The sequence below is a fragment of the Equus przewalskii genome, chromosome 5 (genome assembly GCF_037783145.1).
Source record: "Equus przewalskii isolate Varuska chromosome 5, EquPr2, whole genome shotgun sequence".
In the NCBI taxonomy this organism is placed as follows: Eukaryota; Metazoa; Chordata; class Mammalia; order Perissodactyla; family Equidae; genus Equus; species Equus przewalskii.
The window spans coordinates 49577886-49592180 of record NC_091835.1 but is presented as its reverse complement, the minus strand read 5'-3'; the positions used below and the strand labels follow the sequence as shown (position 1 = coordinate 49592180).

The 14295-nt window shown below is 38.1% G+C and overlaps 1 pseudogene; it reads right to left on the bottom strand.

Moving 5' to 3' along the window:
* Positions 1-3247: 3247 nt before the first annotated feature.
* Positions 3248-14295, bottom strand: part of LOC103563844 (ferritin light chain pseudogene) — a 55952-nt pseudogene continuing 44904 nt past the window's right edge.

The following is a 14295-nucleotide window of genomic DNA, read 5'->3' as shown; positions in this document are numbered from 1 at the left end:
CCGAAGTGGAGCACACGAACTTAACGATTTGGCCACAGGGCCAGCCCCCACATCTACCTTCTTAATAATTTTTTTCTCTAACAAGTCTAAACTTGGAGTATCTCTATCCTTCTCCCAAATAAGCAAGGACTTAATGTTGTCTATGATTTTTTAATTCTAACCTTTCTAAACATATACAAATTGTGGTTGTTTTATATTTTTAAATTCTAATTTAGATTACCAATGTGCTTTCCTGGTGTCTACTTATTATTACTTTTTTACATACCGTTCCTTTCTGCTGGGTTCCTTTTCATTCATTCTTGTATCTCAAGTATATTTATGAGAAGTTAGTTTACGCAGGTTCTGTGTGTATCTAAAAATTTTTGTCTCAAATTGTTTGTATTCCACCTTCACTCTCGAAGTAGTAGGTGGATTATATAATTCTAGGTTCACAATACTTTTTCCTCAGAACTGTGCCACTCTTCCTAGCAAAGCACCAGACACCCAGAGATGAATGAATGAATGTACTTTACAGATATTAGGAGGGCAGAATAGTGAAAATAATCCTGGATTAGGACTCAGAAGAACTGCCCTTAGATGCCAGATCTTCTGCTTATTACAACTTGGCTTTGGCAAAGCCATTTATCATAACATCCTCACTTGAAAATGGGAATAATAATCTGTGCCCTAATTCACAGCATCCTGTGAATTTCAAAAGAAAAAGAAAAGAATGAATTTGAAAATTCTTTGTTAATTATAAAATCATACAATTTCTGAACGGTTAATTATTGTGAAATAATTAATATCAATTGAGAAACATTTCCAAAATACTGAATTAAATCTACATCCACTTATTGAGTTTGATAATGTGTCTTGTAAATGATTCCGAATTTTTGATAAGGTTGGTTTATTTTTCATTGCTAAGTGATAGAATCATTTTATTATGTTTCATAGCTGTAACTCTTACTTGTGGAATTTAATGATATCAATTAGTAAAAAGGACGAGTAAAAATAGATATTGTGTATTTGAAGATTCTCCTCCAGTGTGTCAATGTAGCACTTTCATTGTGATGATTTTTGAAGTAACTTTAAGTTGTTGTCAGTGCTGTCCAGTCAGTGCCAACTCCTGGTGGCCTGGGGTACAACAGAGTGGAACCCTGCTGGGTCTTTTTGCACCATCCTCTCACCTTCCAGCGCTGTATCAGACAATGCTCCACAGGTATCCATAGGGTTTTCATGGCCAATTTTTTGGAAGTGGGTGGCCAGGGCCTTCTTCCTAGTCTGTCTTAGTCTGGAAGCTCCACTGAAACTCATCCATCATGGGTGAACTTGCTGGTATTTGGAATACCAGTGGCATAGCTTTCAACATCACAGCAACACGCAGCCGCCATAGTATGACAACCAACAGATGGGTGGTGTGGGTCCCTGACCGGGAAAGAAACCCCAGCCAACGTAGTGAAAGCACCAAACCTTAACTGCTAACCACCAGGGCTGGCTTTAACTATAAATGGTTAATTGGAAAACTTGATATTCCTAGCAGTAATGTTTTCTTGACAGGAAATTATTTATTTGAGATTGTTTAAGGGAATTGATGAGATCTGTAGAGAAGATGACAGATGAAGCTTGGAATGAAGAATGACCCAGAATCTATAATGGTTAGAAAAGTTTTTCTCCTTTTGCATTGCAGTCAGTCACACACAGCATTTTATCCTCGCAGATAAGATTTTCAGAGAAACTACTAGAATCATGTTGAGGGAACAAGATGGATTACTTTTGGCTAAGGACGGAAGTAACTATTCCATGCCCTACCAGACACAAACACACACATATGTTTAAATAGCAGAGTAATCCAGTTAAATTATTCTTGTCTGCCTTGGGTGGTGTTTGCTAGGCTTACTTAGAGAAGCTGCTTTATTTACAGATGTCATGCCTGTCTCTTTTTCACTTTCTGAAATTGAGGAAAAATTATTTCTATTTTTGTCTAGCCAGACTCAGTTATGTTTGATGGGCCTCCTCAGAATTTAAATTGATCAGCCTCCTAATCCTTCACTTTGAAATAAATTACTCAGCCACGATTGGCTCTCAGTGTAGATATTAGAAATGCTTATTGGTCTGTAAAGTTTTCCTCCACACATTGGCACAAACACCTCATTTACCAAAGTGGTTATAATGGTGGAAATAAAAGCTGAAACATCAATTCGTAATGGGTGAAGGAGGTGGGGAGCAGCTGGGTTCAGCAGCTTGATTGCTATTTGTCCCCTTGGGCATTTCCCAGAAAGGCTTTCATATTTATTTCTTGTCATGTTCCAGAGGCAGGAGGCTATGGGATTGCCACTTAATGGTCCCAACTAAAGACCAATTTTCTTTGATACTCAATTGGAATGGACATAGGTACCACTTTACCCCTCAGGTTTTAGGTCTTAAACTATTAATAACCTGTTTATAGTTGCTTTTATATTTCTTGAGCTGATCCTGGCATGTTAAGAAGAGTTCCACCACCACCAGCACAGTGATTGGTATATTAGGGCACAGTAAATATTTATTACATGTAAAATGAATGAAAACTTTTATTTCTTCTTTTTTTAAAAAGAAAATTGAAATGTTATTGTTTAGGATCCAAGGTAAACTTTTAAGCATAAAACTGTTTAAGCTAAAAAGCAGTTAATTCTCTTAGGGCTTATGCGTCCCTAACAGCTTGTTAACCATTTTCGTGTCACGCTATCTGAATTTTAATCTATCCTATGAGTTACCTTGTGTGTCTTTTTTATTAACATTTTATTATTCTTTGATCCCAATGTTTCAGGATCTTTTAAAATTTTATCACTTCTTTTGTAGGCTTCTTTTTGGAATCACAACCTGATAGTTTAAAACTAAGGTTGCTGGCCAAGAACTTTTTAGTTAATTCTTTTATAAACATCCTGGTTTAAAATACCTGTTATCTAAACGGCAATCAATCAGGCAAAGAATAAAAACCCAATGAGATGAATTATCTCTTTGCCCAAACTCCAAATTGATATTCTTCAATTCTGATATTGGTTTTGTCTAATTATTTAAAGCTTTGGCAAAAGTTTTCATGAGTAAGAAAGTTGACGTTAAGTATTTCTTTCTTTCTTTTTTTTTTCCCCCCCGGCTGCAAAAAGCTTTATTATTTCCATTTGGTCCACGGCTTGGCCAAGGGCTCCAGGGTGGTTAAAAAGCTATCCAGCGGCTGCAGGGAGAGGCTCAGGCAGAAGCTCTGACACCGGGGGATGCCAGAGAGGCCCCTCAAAGGCCGCTGGACTCTGGAAGCTCCTAGTCATCCTTGAGGGTGAGCCTTTCAAAGAGATATTCGCCCAGCCCAGCTTGGGGGCCAACGAGCCCCTGGATGTTGGTCAGTGGTTGCCCACTTACTTGATAAGTTTCACTTCCTGGTCTAGGAAGTGGCTCTCCAAGAAGTCACAGAGATGGGGGGGTCTGCATGGGCAGAACCCAGGACATGCAGATCCAAAAGGGCCTGGTTCAGGCTCTTCTCGAGGACAGTGGTGGCTTTCATCGCCCCCAGGGTTGTACCCCACTCATCCTTGGACGGCTTCTGTAAGTCCTGAGAGAGCTGCTGCTGCTGCGCTGGTTTTGCATCTTCAAGAGATGCTTGGTGCCCTCGCGCTTCTCCTCCGCAAACTAGCGGGAAAAGTGGCATGTGCCCTCCAGAGCCACATCGCTGCAGTCGAAATAGAAGCCCAGAGAGAGGTAGGCGGAGGAGGGCCACAGATACAGGCTAACCAGGCAGCCTCCACTGGATGGCGACCTCCACTTCGGTAGAATAATTCTGACTGATCTGGGAGCTCGTGGTTGATTGGCTATAAGGAGCCGAGCTCAAAAAACAGTGTTGGTTGGTCCCGCCTGAGGGAGGGGATGGTTGAGAGGTCGGTCCGAAGGCTGCGACTGGAAAAGACGTTGGAGGGTGGTTGGAGGCTGGAAGAAGGGGAGTCCCAGGGGTCTGTTCTGTTCAAACAGTGTTGAAGCAAGAGACAGATCCCAGGGACGCCGAGTGTGCTGCCAACGTTAAGTATTTCTGTTCCTTCGTTCCTTCATTCCTTCGTTCCTTCCTTCCTTCTCTCTCTCTTTCTTCCTTCTTTCCTTCCTTCCTTGTTTTTATTTTCTGCATTTCACAGGGATTTTCAAGATTCATTCTCCCAATGTCACTTACTGCATCAAAATTTGGATGTGTTTTGTTGCATAAAATACCACCCATCTAAGATCGTTATATTTCCATTTAAAATGACCAGATGAAGGAGTGGTATGATTTAAAGTCCACATTCACTTTGAAATAAGAATTATGCCACTAGAGTAAAATGAAAAACTGTAAATAAGGTTTGGTACAATAACTATATCATCAGCCTGCCAAGGTCTGTTGGCAAGAGTGCTGGTATTCAGGAGCCTCTTCCAGTCCTGGCTCTTCCACCCGTCTAGCATTATTACTTCTTCAGCTTAAAGTCACCTCCTTGAGGTGAGAAACTTGATAATCTAAAGTCACTTTCTTCACGTCACCTAATTCCAATTCTCTACATAGCACTTATCACTCACTCTTGATATTTTCCTTGTTTGTTTCTTTTGAGTATCCTTCTAGAATTTAAGCTTCAGAGACTTTATCATTTCTGAATATCCAGCATCAGAGGTGAGCCAGGAATATGCTATATCTCATCAAATCTAAGATGACATCAATTGTAAGATACACCATCATTTTATGAGTAAAAAGTTAAAATTGACATCAATTTTAAGATACACCATCATTTTACTGTATGAAATAAAAAACACCACCATTTAAGCTATGGGATAATGCCTTGTCACTTTAGACTTTTTATTTCTATGTACTTAAGACCTCTTTTAGATTTATTTAGAAAGACCATAGATTTATCATATATCTTACTGTACACTCTAAAATTGAGAATGTAACCAAAATAAAATTGGTTAAGCTATTCCTGAAACAACTTCTCACTCAGAGTCAAACTCTTCAGATTAATTTTCAATGAAAAGTTGTCACTATGCCCTATTTTCCACACAATATCATTGAGCCATCAAGAGCATTGGTGAAGCAATATTTCTTAAAAGATTGCTGTGTGATTGTCTTTGAGATTTTATTCTTGGATGATGACATTCACTCTGCAAGTTTTGATGCTGAAGGGCAGTCAATGCTTAGTGGGCAACAGCTCTAAGACTCACCCTGATTACAGAGATGCCAAAATGCGAAAAAATTTTACATCTTAAAATTGCGAAAAAATAGAATTGTAGGTATTCAGTAAATAAATAACTTTTGAATATTTGAATAAACAACTGTTGTCAACTCTCTGTGTCCTTGGGCAAGCCAGTTTATTCCTTAAACCTTACTTTTCTCACTTAAAAATTTTAAAAAATTGTAGGTGCTTTGTAAGTGTCTGGAGTTGTATAAATGTAAGGCAATATAGTTTTAGTGAACTATTAAAAAAATATTCTGTCCAGCCTAGTCTTCAAGGATTCAAGGTTCCAGGTCAAACAATAAGAATCCTATCCAAACCTTGAGGGTATGATGTTAAATGAAATAAGCCAGACAGAGAAATGCATACTGCATGATTTCACTCATATGTGGAAGATAAACAAACACCTGGATAAAGAGAACGGATTAGTAGTTACCAGAGGGGAAGGGGGTTGTGGGTGGGCAAAAGGGACAAAGGGGCACATAAGTATGGTTATGGATAAAAATTAGACTACTGGGGGTGAGCATGATGAAGTGTATTCAGGAACTGATAAACAATAATGTACACCCGAAATTACGCAATGTTATAAACCATTATAATCCCAATAAAATTACTTAAAAAAGAGACTCTAAAAAAAAACCATCCAATTGTTGTCAGCGTCATGACAGAGCAAGCTCTTCCCTTAGACACTCCCTCCTAAGATACAACAAGAAGGACGTTCATAGACCAACAGAGGACATTCACACAACACAAAAGACATCTGAGAAACCCAGACAGCCATATGTCTGAAGGTGGAGGTGCTGGAGCCCCAGAGCAAGTGGAAGGAGGTAAGAAGATTGCCTCTCTCTCCTGAATGCCAGTGACCCAAGGTGTGGGACCAGGTGCAGCTCTGAGAAAAGAGGGGGGAAGGGTGGCTCTCTGCAGGAACACCTTGACTCTTAAAATTCCCTCATAGCCTATGAGAAAGCCTCACACAGAGGTGGCTAAGCTGTTGTGGGGGTGTCTTCATCAAGCCAGCACCCTGGGAGAGCAGATAGTGAGGGCAGAGCGAGAATGTCCCCAGGATCGTGCAGGCAAAAGAAAGCACCCCTCCCCCTGCCTGGTGCTTCAGCTCAGTTGGCCAGAGGGCCCACGCGTAGGTTAGAAAAGCAGCAGCTGTGAGAGAGCAAACTGGAAATCACAGATGGGACCTGTCAGCATAGATTTTAAGGACAGGCACAGATTCCAAAGATTGTGGTGGGCTAGGAATACACAGCTTTTGACTCCAGCAGATGGAAGCTGCAACCAGATGCTATCACTATGAGAAGACACAAATTCATGCCACCAAACGGTCTGAAGAAATATACTAATACTACAGACCAGAAGAAAAATGACAAGCACCCAGAAATCAATCCTGAAAGCACAGAAATTTACAATCTAAATGAAAGAGAATTCAAAAACCTATCATAAAAAAACTCGAGTTACAAGAAAATACAGATAGTTCAATGAAATCAGGAACAAAATTAATGAACAGAGGGAATTCTTCACAAAATAGATTGAAACTATAGAGAAAAACCAATCAGAAATGTTAGAGATGAAAGACGCAGTTGATGAGATAAAGAAAAATCTGCACTTTCTCAATAACAGAGTTGATATTATGGAGGGCAGAATTAGAAGTCTGGAGGATAGAAATGCTTCAGATGGAGGAGGAGAGAGAAGTAAGACTAAAAAGAAATGAAGAAATTCTCTGAGAAATATCTGACTCAATTAGGAAATGCAACATAAGAATTATGGGTATTCCAGAGGGAGAAGAGAAAGAGACTGGAGAAGAAAGCTTGTTCAAAGAAATAATAACTGAGAACTTCCCAAACCTGGGGAAGGAGTTGGAAATAGAAGTAAAAGAAGCTAATATAACTCCTAATTATATCAATGTAAAAGACCTTTTCCATGGCATGTAGTAGTAAAGCGAGGAAAAGTCAATGACAAGGAAAAAATGTTAAGGACAGCAAGGCAGAAGAAAATAACTTACAAAGGAACTCCTATCAGGCTTCAAGCAGAATTCTCAGCAGAACCCTTACAGTCTAGGAAAGAGTGGAATGATATATTCAAAATTCTGAAAGGCAAAAACTGTCAGCCCAGAATATTCTATCCAGCAAAAATATCCTTCAGATATGACAGAGAAATAAAAACTTCCCCGATAAACAAAAGCTAAGGGAGTTCATCTCCACAAGACTCCCCATACAAGAAATGCTCAAGAAGGCCCTCATACCTGAAACAAAAAAGAAAGAATTCATAAAACCTTGAGAAAAGAGATAAATAGGCAGACAAAATCGTAAAATTGCAGCTCTCTATCAGAACAGGTTAGAAAACATGTAGTTATAACATTAAAGATAAAGAGAAGGAAAATATCAAAAATAAATATAATCTCATAATTTTAACCTCAAACTCACAACACAAGATGGAATAACTTGCAACAACAGTAACTTAGAAGGGGAAGTGGAAAGGGATGGAATTGGCTTAGTCTAAGGAAATAAGAGGCTATCAGAAAATATAAGATTTTTGTACAAACCTCATGGTAACCACTAAACAAATATTCAGAACAGAGACACAAATGATGAATAAAGAGGAAACTGAGAAAACCTTCATAGAGAACTACCAAGCTGAATTGGCAATCCGAAATACATGGGACAAAAAACAAGGGAAATGCTGAACAACTGGAAAACGAGTGATAAAATGGTAGTATTAAGCCCTCATATATCAATAATCACTCCAAATGTAATTAGATTGAACTTTCTAATCAAAAGACACAGAGTGGTGGGATGGATTAAAAACAAGACCCAATAAGCTGCTGCCTAAAGGAAACAAATCTCAGCTCTAAAAACAAACAGTGGCTCAGAGTGAAGGGATGGAAACCATACTCCAAACTAATGGCAAACAAAAGAAAGCAGGTGTTGCCATACTTATATCAGACAACGTAGACTTGAAGATAAAACAGGTAATGAGAGACAAAGAGGAACAGTATGTAACGATAAAAGGGACACTCCACCAAGAAGACATAACACTTATAAATATATATGCACCCAACACAGGAGCACCAAAATACAGTAAACAACTATTAACAAACCAAAAAGGAGATATTAACAACAACATGGTAATAGCAGGGGACCTTAACACTCCATTACATGAATGGATAGATCATCAAGAGAGAGAGAGTCAACAGGGAAATAGTGGATTTAAATGAAAAACTAGACCAGATGGACTTAATAGATATATTAGAACACTCCACTCAAAAACAGCGGAATACACATTCTTCTCAAGTGCACATGGAACATTTTCAAAGATAGACCATATGTTGGGAAACAAGGCAAGCCTCAATAAATTTAAGAAGGTTGAAATCATATCAAGCATCTTTTCTGACCATAATGCTATGGAACTAGAAATCAACTACAAGACAAAAGCTGGGAAAGTGACAAACATGTGGAGACCAAATAACATGCTACTGAACAACCAAAGGATCATTTAATAAATTAAAGGAGAAGTAAAAAAATATCTGGGGAAAATGAGAATGAAAATACAGCATACCAACTCGTATAGGATGCAGCAAAAGTGGTACTAAGAGAGAAATTCATAGCAATACAGGCCCACCTTAACAAACAAGAAAAATCTCAAATAAGCAATCTTAAACTCAATCTAAGAGAATTACAAAAAGAAAAACAAAGCTCAGAGTCAGCAGAAGGAGGGAAATAATAAAAATTAGAGCAGGATTAAATGAAATTGAATAAAAAAACAGTAGAGAGGATCAATGAAGCAAAGAGCTGTTTTTTTGAGAAGATAAACAAAATTGACAAACCTCTAGCCAGACTCACTAAGAAAAAAAGGCAGAAGGCTCAAATAAATAAAATTAGAAATGAAAGAGGAAAAATTACAACAGATACCACAGAAGTACAAAGGATTATAAGAGAATACTACGAAAAACTATATGTCAACAAATTGGACAATCTAGAAGAAATGGATAAATTCTTAGACTCAGACAACCTCCCAAAACTGAATCAGGAATAAATAGAGATTTTGAATAGACCAATCACAAGCAAAGAGATTGAAACAGTAATCAAAAACCTCCCCCAAAATAAGTCTAGGACCAGATGGCTTCTCCAGAGAATTCTACCAAACATTCAAAGAAGATTTAATACCTATCTTTGTCAAACTATTCCAAAAAGTTGAAGAAGATGGAACACTTCCTGACATATTTTACGAGGTCAACATCACCCTAATCCCAAAGCCAGACAAAGGCAACATGAAGAAGGAAAATTACAGGCCAATATCACTGATGAACATAGATGCAAAAATCCTCAACAAAACATTGGCAAGGAAACCAGATACAGCAATACATTAAAAAAACATACACCATGATCAAGTGGGATTTATACCAGGCATGCAGGAATGGTTCAACATCTGCAAATCAAACAACGTGATACACCACATTAACAAAATGAGGAATAAAAATCACATGATCATCTCAATAGATGCAGAGAAAGCATTTGACAACACCCAACATCCATTTATGATAAAAGCTCTCAATGAAGTATTATAGAAGAAAAGTACCTCAACGTAATAAAGGCCATATATGACAAACCCACAGCCAACATCATACTCAACAGGGAAAAGCTGAAAGCCATCCCTCTGAGAATAGGAACAAGACAAGGGTGCCCTCTCTCACCACTCTTAATCAACATAATACTGGAGGTTTTGGCCAGAGCAATTAGACAAGAAAAAGAAAGGAAAGAAATTTGAATAGGCAATGAAGAAGTGAAACTCTTGCTGTTTGCACATGACATGATTTTATATATAGAAAACCTAAAGAATCCATCTATCAGAAAATGATTAGAAATAATCAACAATGACAGCAAAGTTGCAGAGTACAAAATCAATTTACAAAAATCAGTTGCATTTCTATACTCTAAAAATGAACTAACAGAAAGAGAACTTAAGAATGTAATCCCATTTACAATCACAACAAAAAGAATAAAATATCTAGGAATAAATTTAACCAAGGAGGTGAAAAAACTATACAATGAAAACTATAAGACATTATTGAAAGAAATCGATGATGGCCTAAAGAAATGGAAAGATATTCCATGCACATGGATTGGAAGAATAAATATAGTTAAAATGTCCATACTACCTAAAGCAATTTACAGATTCAACGCAATCCCAATCAGAATCCCAACTACACTCTTCATGGAAACAGAACAAAGAATCCTAAACTTCACACGGGGCAACAGAAGACCCCAAATAGCTAAAGCAATCCTGAGAAAAAAGAAAGCTGGAGGCATCACAATCCCTGACTTCAAAATATACAACAAAGCTATAGTAATCAAAACAGCATGGTACTGGTACAAAAACAGACACCCAGATCAGTGGAACATAATTGGAAGCCCAGAAATAAAATCACACACCTGCAGACAGCTAATCTTTGAAAAAGGAGCTAAGAACCTACAATGGAGAAAAGAAAGTCTCTTCAATAAATAGTGTTTGGAAAACTGGACAGCCACATGCAAAAGAATGAAAGGAAATCATTATCTTTTGCCATGCCCCAAAATTAACTCAAAATGGATCAAAAACTTGAAGGTAAGACCTGAAACCATGAAACTCCTAGAAGAAATCATAGGCAGCACACTCTTTGACATCGATCTTAAAAGGATCTTTTCAAATACCATGTCTACTCAGACAAGGGAAACGAAAGAAAAAATAAACAAGTGGGACTACATCAGACTAAAGAGCTTCTGCAAGGCAAAGGAAACCAGGAACAAAACAAAAAAACAACCCAGTAATTGGGAGAAAATATTTGCAAATCATATATCCGACAAGGGGTCAATCTCCAAAATATACACAGAACTCACACAACTCGACAACAAAAAAAACAACCCGATCAAAAAAATGGGCAGAGGATATGAACAGACATTTTTCCAAAGAAGATATACGGATGGCCAACAGACACATGAAAAGGTATTCAGCATTACTAATCATCAGGGAAATGTAAATCAAAACTACACTAAGATGTCACCTTACACCCGTTAGAATGGCTATAATTACAAAGACAAAAAATAACAAATGTTGGAGAGGATGTGGAGACAAGGGAATCCTCATACACAGCTGGTGGGAATGCAAACTGGTACAGCCACTATGGAAAACAGTATGGATATTTCTCAAAAAATTAAAAATAGAAATACCATACGACACAGCTTTCTCACTACCGGGTATTTGTCCAAAGAACTTGAAATCAACAATTTAAAGAGACTTGTGCACCCCTGTGTTCATTGCAGCATTATTCACAATGGCTAAGATGTGAAAGCAACCCAAGTGCCCATCAACTGATGCATGGATAAAGAAGATGTGGTATATATGTACAGTGGAATACTACTCAGCCATAAAAAAGACATAATCGTCCCATTTGCAACAACATGGATGGACCTTGAGGGTATTATGTTAAGCAAAATAAGCCAAACAGAGAAAGACAAACACTGCATGATTTCACTCATATGTGGAAGATAAACTAACACATGGACAAAGGGAACAGTTTAGTGGTTACCAGAGGGGAAGGAGGTTGGTTGACATAAAGGGTGAAGGGGCACATTTATATGGTATCTGATAAATAATAAGGTACAACTGAAATTTCACAATGTTATAAAGTATTATCACCTCAATAAAATAAAAGAATCCCACCCAGCTGCTCTTTCAGATAATTGATGAGAGGTATAAGAGCTTAGCTCAGAAGACATGTTATGTGAAGTGTGGGGATTTTTGCCAGACTTAGCTCGTTCCTTTCTCTCTCTCCCTCATTGTAACTGGTTAATATACAGCACACACAACACTGCTCTCAGAGAGAGAAAAACTAATCAATGAGAGAATTTACAAACAGGAAGAAATGTATGCCTAGCCTTTCTATGGCTCAGTTCCCAGGATGTAGGGAAGGGATGACCTCTGGACTCTGCCAGTATAGGAAATACCAGGCGGTGCCAAGCAGAGAACAGGCCTCTGATTGCAGCCATGGTGTACTTTGTAGCCAAAACAGGAATATCTGGCCTAGCTGCAGTGACCCAATGGGCAGAGGTTAAAAAATCTTGCTTTTCAAGATTTTTAAATGGTTGTCAAGCAAGATCTGTCTAGACACAGCCCTCAGGGTCCTACAGCTCGAGGTGTGGCTGAATTGACACTTTGTAAATACAGAATTGCTCCTTTATAAGCCTAAAGTCAATGCCTACAAATTTGGGGAGCAACTCCATGATCCACCAGATAACCCACATATATGCACACCATCCAGCTGAAAATCTCTTTAGGCTCAAATGTCGTATAGCCCGATATGGCTACCTACACCAATTAATCCCCATGGCCTTCAATTTGCTAAACATCTCCCTGTGTTTCTGGAGGCCCTATCTCGGATACAGTGAACTCCTGTTCATCACTGAAAGGACAGAAACTAGAATAAGGAAAATTGGGATTGGTTTCTACTTTGTTTCTTCTATGACTGAAAGTGTCTGACTTTATTGTAATTAATTGCTTCCTGCCTGTTTCTTTCTCTAGGTTATGAAATCCTCCCCAGAGAACTGAGAAGGAACAACGGAGTACATTATTAACTAAAATCAACACATTCCTTTTTTTTTTAACCATTCTAGAACAGATAATTTATCGCAGTTCAATGCCTCAGGAAACATTCCATTTTGGTTCTATGACACAGAGAGAAGCTGTCTTAAACTTCCCTCACAGACTTCTTCAGATACTTGGCATGATGCTAACGCTTCACACTGGTGTGAAAATCTTCTCTTCTCAGCATAATTTGAATTTCTACTTCTGGGTCAGAATCAAAGAAGGATTAAGAAGAAGTCCATTTCAATATTTAAAGACCACTTCCGAAATACTTATTGTATCCTGCCGGTTGTGAATGTATCACATTTACTAAAAATTGCTAAGTACCCTGCCAAATTTTTTGTTAATAGTATAATCAAAGGTACTTAGTTACTGGTATTTCTGCAGCTGCTGAAAATGCCATGCAATTATATGCAGAATATATTTTCTCCTTTGAAACTGCAAAGCCCCAGAGGTTCAGACTAATGGCCATGTGCTTCCAGATACATTATTCATCATAAACCAGCTTTCCAGAATCGTACATTATGGAAAACTAATTACCTGTCACATTTGAAACTGCATGTATGCTAATTTATATTATGTGCATTTTGACAATCTTTCACTCCTGGTCAACTGTTGTTTTAATGATAAAGGCACTGAACATTTTTTGGTAAAGCTTAAAAAATAACAAATTAGGGAAATTTGACTAACAAAGAATCTGAAACAATTCATTATTAGACACATGATAAACAGGTAAAACGGAAGATGGGTAAGAGATTTATGTGCTGGATCAACTGTTAGATGTGAGTCTTTATTGCTTGTGCTTCTGTATAGACGCCGGGCCTGAAATGGAGGTGATAAGAGATGTGTCTCCTGATTGAGGACATGAAGGATACCACTTATCAGTTGCAGGCAACAACTTTGAGAGGATCGGATGAGATGGTTTTACTAGGGGACCTGCTCTTCATGTATGGAAGTTTCCCAAAGGATAATAAATGGAATTCTATGCTTGGAGGGGGCTTTTAGGTCACCCAGATCAGTTTTCTGTCCATTAAGTTTATCCTTTGCTATAGTTTTTAGGGAAGGATATTCAAAACTAATCCCCCAAAACACATGTTCAAAAACCCTGCAAAGTCTTGAAATATTATCGTATACAGGAAGAAAATAGAGAAAGGTTAAACAACAACGACAACCCAGGTACAACTGTATTAGCAACATCTAGAGCACAGAGCTCTCCAGTCAAGCTCTCTCCATTAACTGCATCACTCTGCATGTAGACTACAATTAAAAGCCTGCGAGATTCTGTACAAATTGTCCCCTGCCACCCTCTCTGCCGTCAGCTCCTACCACTCTCCCGCAGCATTCCCGCCTTCCTCTGCTTCAACTACCAGAAAGTAACTACAATATCTCTCGTTCATCACTGCATCCCTCACATAGTAAAGGTTTGATAAATATTTACACAAGTCTGCAAAAAATGAAAAGTTATATATATATGCACATACAT